The sequence below is a fragment of the Eleginops maclovinus genome, chromosome 1, assembly GCF_036324505.1.
Source record: "Eleginops maclovinus isolate JMC-PN-2008 ecotype Puerto Natales chromosome 1, JC_Emac_rtc_rv5, whole genome shotgun sequence".
In the NCBI taxonomy this organism is placed as follows: Eukaryota; Metazoa; Chordata; class Actinopteri; order Perciformes; family Eleginopidae; genus Eleginops; species Eleginops maclovinus.
The window spans coordinates 6,255,957-6,261,618 of NC_086349.1; the positions used below are offsets into that span (position 1 = coordinate 6,255,957).

At 44.5% G+C, this 5,662-nt stretch overlaps 1 pseudogene; it reads left to right on the forward strand.

Moving 5' to 3' along the window:
• The first annotated feature begins 2,568 nt into the window (after window positions 1-2,568).
• On the forward strand, window positions 2,569-5,113 carry LOC134862782 (general transcription factor II-I repeat domain-containing protein 2B-like; annotated as a pseudogene).
• The last annotated feature ends 549 nt before the right edge of the window (window positions 5,114-5,662 follow it).

Sequence of the window (5,662 nt, forward strand, 5' to 3'; positions counted from 1 at the left end):
CTACAGAGATTCTAAGTCTCCCAAAAAATTGCTTGATTTTTATCCCACTGACGGTGACAGAGGCAAGTTTCTCAAATAAATTAATGATGTGTCTAAGATACATTCCGCTTTCTGTTTCAAAGGTACTAAGTTTGGGTTCTTTATGCTTGTTTGTTCTCACCTTCTTATATTAAAGCGGCCCAATCAGTGCAGTTAAGCCAGACTCGTATCACAGTCCTTTACGGTGGCTGAGAGGACTTTCACACTGTGACCAATTAGTCTCCCGGGTCTTGTTATATAGGCACAAATGTCAAGAGAAAACCATGAATAAAATGGTTAGAACTTTAACTTAGATGCAACTTTTCCGACACTAACGAAGCTTAAACTTTGCAAAGTCCACTGGGTTTTTTCTGTGACTTTGACTGTGATGTGTGATGTTGCATGAACTACATATTGTTTCCAAGGCAGCAGGCAGGAGAAAAAATAACATTCTCTGTATAATTAGCAACAAATGTTAGAGGAAAATGACGAAGAAATAGTTGAAAGAGTCCGAAATGTATTTAAGAAATTTAAATAGATGGTTTCTTAAAAAAAGAAATAGCAATTGTTCTTTTAGCCATTTGGTTGTTTTGAATGCATACCTTTTATTCACATATTTTCTTTCAAATTATTAAAAAGCAGAGATATTTACCTCATGCCTTAAACAAACACCTGTGTAGCTCCACAAGAGGAGTGACAGTGCACAGCAACAAAAGACTCATTGGATTTTGGCGCCAAAGTCAAATTTTACAATTACCTGTAATTGTTGAGATAAAGGGTGGTGCAGGGATGACAAATTTTTGTAGGCCGACCCGAAAGTAAGCTGCGCATGGGTTTCCTAGACAAAAAAGCAATGCAATTTCTCCATAGGCTTTTGGAATATTGTAAAAAATAAGATCCGTGGAAAACCAACCTGTTGATAAACGCACGTTTTGTTCAGCCGGATAATTTCCACATCTATCCTTTTTTTAAATAATTTTCGAAGCATAAATCTAATCTCCAGAAGCAAAATGCTAAAGTCACGCTATAAACAAACTACAGACGAGTACAGCAGGGTCGCACAACTTCAACGTCACTATCGTCGACTCGCGCGCTTGCATATTTTAACAGAGCTTTTCCTTTTAGCCGCACTGAGTTTAGAAGTCCTGACTGTTTTAAACAAACTGAACGGTAGTGTTTACGTGTTCGGCGTGATGACGTACAACATCCTCGACAACTTCTGTAGTCCTATTCAGCCACTTGTTAACAACCATTGTTTTTCAGACACGTAAACTCTTCAAAAATCCCCAGGGTGACTGCCGAAGTAGTTCATGTCGTAGAACAAAACGTGATCCGTCTCTTAAATTTGTGTCAATCACAGACCTTATTTTGAGCTATTTTCTAAAATCCTCTGGAGAAATTCCATTGACTCTGAGACGAGGGAACCATAAGTGGTAAAATGCTCACTTCCGGGTTTCAGGACTCGTTCCTCCACCACTCTAAAACGGTCTGGATCAAAATGTCTTGGACCAACAGACAAAAAGACATTGCCACCCAGAGCTATGCTGCTAGCATGGCTACAAATAACATACTATAGATAAACGCAACTATATCCTGGCGTACATGGGTAGAGGAAGTGACTTCAAAAGGTATTATGTGAGGTGACTAGAGAACAGAAAAACATGTATTTTTTCATTGGATAATCCCCAGGAACACGTTAAATAATTCAGAAATGAGAAACAGTATAAACTCTAAATGGACTGAGTTAAAAAAGCTAGTGGAAGGTTGGTTACCCCCTGTGATGGAATCTTCTGGAGCAATCGAGACGAAACTCAGAGGGACATGGAAGAGCTGGAAATTTGATGGCGAACACTGAAGGTTTATTATGAAGTTAACTGCCGGAGAATTGACAAGACATGTGTTGCAACCACGAGTTGACAGAGCGGTTGCCCGACCAATTCTGAAGATATCCACTGCAGTCCGAGCTTTTAACCAGTTCAGAGTGTATAATCAATATTTCTCATCTGCCGACTATACAAATATGAATCCTGAATTAGGATGGCATTTCAACGGGACATTAAGACCTGTAATGTTTTGGTTTTCACAGAGACTTGGCTCGACCCCACGATACCGGATGCCACCATTGCTCCACACGGATTCTCCATTCATCGCCAGGACCGGACAATAAACTCAGGGAAGAGCAAGGGAGGAGGTGTCTGCTTCATGATTAACAACAACTGGTGCTCAGATGTGGAAATAAATCTTCGGACTGTTCTCCCAGCCTAGAGCACATCATGATCGGATGCCGGCCTTTTTATCTGCCGAGGGAGTTCACATCTGTTGTTTTAACAGCAGTGTATGTTCCGCCGCACGCTGACAACAACACAGCGCTGGAGGAGCTGTATGGGATTATCGACAGGACAGAGACTTCTCGGCCAGAGGCTGCATTTATTGTGGCCGGGGATTTTAACAGAGCCAACATGAAGAAAGTCCTGCCGAAATACTATCAGCACGTCAGCTGCCCCACGCACGGTGGAAATACACTGAACCATGTTTACAGTCCTTTCCGGCATGGATATAAAGCCCTCCCCCGCCCCCCCTTCGGCAAGTCAGACCACATATCTCTTCTTCTGCTCCCTGTTTACCGGCAGAGACTGAAGAGGGACCGACCTGTGACGAGGACAGTGCAGCGTTGGTCCGAGCAGTCTGACTCTGCTCTCCGCCACTGCTTTGGCATCACGGAGTGGTGTGTGTTTGAGGAGGACGATATAAACACACACACTGACGCGGTCATTTGCTACATCGGCAAATCGATGACGTCGTGCCGCGGATTACTGTACGGACATTCCCAAATGAGAAGCCCTGGATAAACGGCGAGGTCCGAGCTAAACTTAAAGCACGGGCCATCGCGCACAGAGGCGGTGATTTGGATGAGTACAGGAATTCCAGGTATGCACTCCGGAGAGCTATTAGCAGTGCGAAAAGACAATACAGGGACATGGTGGAGTCTAACTACAAGGGCTCCAACGCCAGAAACATGTGGTCTGGACTAAAAACAATAACAGACTACAAAAAGACAACGAGTGGTGCTGAGGAAGTGTCTGCATCACATGAACTGAACACATTTTATGCACGCTTTGAGAAGCCCCCGGCTGTGGAGGCACAGAAGGCCCAGGATCCCTGCTCACTGGTTTTAACCAGTGCAGATGTGTGTAGATCTCTGAAAAGGATCAATGCACACAGGGCTCCTGGACCTGATGGCATCCCTGGCCGTGATCTCAAGGTGTGTGCAGTTCAGCTGGCAGATGTGTTCACAGACATTTTCAATAGGTCACTGCTCCAGTCTGTAGTCCCCACATGTTTTAAAGAGTCCATCATTGTCCCTGTCCCCAAAAAGACAAAACCATCTGCCTCAATTTCTACCGCCCAGTTGCACTCACCTCCATCATCATGAAGTGCTTTGAGCGGTTAGTCAAAACTTTTATCACCTCATCCCTCCCTGACACACTGGACCCCCTGCAGTTTGCCTACAGGGCAAACAGGTCCACGGATGATGCCATCTCCCTCACCCTCCACACTGCCCTCTCCCACCTGGACTTATGTGAGAATGCTGTTCATTGACTACAGTTCAGCATTCAACACCATTGTGCCCTCCAAGCTCATCATTAAGCTCAGGGACTTCGGGCTCAACAGCGCCCTCTGTGACTGGATCCTGAGCTTCAGTTTATCAAGAAACACTATCGCGGACCGAGTTAAGGAACTAGCAGGAAACCTGGCAACACAGCTGGCCGAAGAGACACGCAGCTACATAGCTTTTTCATTAGCTGTTGATGAAAGCACAGACAACACGGATACAGCGCAGCTATCTAATTTTATTAGAGGCGTGAAGTCAGACCTCTCTGTCGCTGAGGTGCTGTTGGATGTGGCTGCCATGCATGGGAACACAACGTGACGGGACATTTTTGATGGGTTGGAGAAGTCCGTCAGTAAAAATGCATTACCCTGGGAAAACTTGGTGGGATTAACTACAGACGGTGCACCTGCAATGTGTGGAGGAAAAGTGGGCTTGGTTGGACTAATGAAGGAGAAAATGCAAGAAAGTAACTGTCACACGCCTCTGATAACGTATCATTGCATTATCCATCAAGAAGCTTTGTGCGGGAAGGTGCTGGGGGTGGATGATACAGTGACCACGGTCATGAAGACAGTGAACTTCATTCGGGCGCGTGGCCTGAATCATCGTCAGTTCCAGCTGTCCTTGCAGGAGATGGGCTCGGAGCACGGAGACGTGCCGTACCATACAGAAGTAAGGTGGCTGAGTAGGAGCAAAGTCCTCAAACGATTTTTTGAGCTTAGGGAAGACATTGCTCTTTTCATGCAGTGTAAAGGAAAACCCTTGTCTGGACTGTCAGATCCAAACTGGCTGTGTGACTTTGCTATGTTGTGTGACATAACCGAGCATCTCGCCCAACTGAATCAGAAGCTGCCGGGACGCAAACAAGTCATCAGGCAGATGTCCGACACGATCACGGCTTTCCAGCCTAAACTTGACCTATGGATGTGCCAAGTGAAACAGGACAATCTTGCCCACTTTCCTGTTTGTCAGAGCATCTCAGCCTCATGTCCCGGTACTTTCTCATGTGCTCAGTTGGCTACCAAACTGAGCCTGTTGATGAATGAGTTTGATCGGCGCTTATCTGACTCCAGAGCACAGCACTCTGGCTTTGCCATCTTTGCCAGTCCTTTCACCACCGACGTGTGTACTGCACCCCAACACCTTCAGATGGAGTTAATAGAGCTTCAAAGCGATAGTGGCCTAAGAGCAAAGTTCCAGGATGCTACAATCCAGGACTTTTACCGTCTACTGCCCCCTGCTTTCATGCCACAGCTTCGACTTCATGCTGCCCGTATTCTGTCTATGTTTGGGAGCACCTATCTGTGCGAACAGATGTTTTCAATAATGAATCTAAACAAAAACAAGCACAGATCACGCATCACTGACGACAACCTCCACGCTGTTCTACGGATTGCTACAGCACAGGACCTAAAACCAGACATTGACACACTGGCCACGGAAAAACGGTGTCAGACATCTGGTCAGAAAACACGTTGGTAAGCATTTTTAAAAACCTAATAAAATGCAATTCAACCAAGAAGAAGAATAGTTCAACTATGTGCAATTTAATGATTGTGCTTGCATTTTGTTTTGTGTTTGTTATTTTCAGAACATGGTCAGTGGATGAGGATGGTGGAGAGGGGATCCACATGGTGTGTTCAAGGACAGGCAGCATCTCCTCATTAAAAACTAACCTAAAAACTTGACCAATATAGTTGTGAACTGAGACAACCCTTATTTTGTTATTTTGAGTTTATTACATATACTACTTTATATGTGTAGCAATGTATTTAGTGTTTGCAGGTGTTATGTGTTTATGCAGACAAATGTTTACTGTAATCAAACCATCTCTCATTAGTTGGATGTGTGCCCCCTGCAAGGCTGTGTGCAGCCATTTGTTTTTGTAAAATGCTTCATCTGTCACACATGTTCTTAGCAGCTCACAATTGTTGGTTTTAGTTATTTCAAGCTTTGAACAAAGTTAATGTCATAACTTGTGTTTGATGTTATTTTTCTTTATTCACTTGGGAAAGTTTGATCGTTGATTGA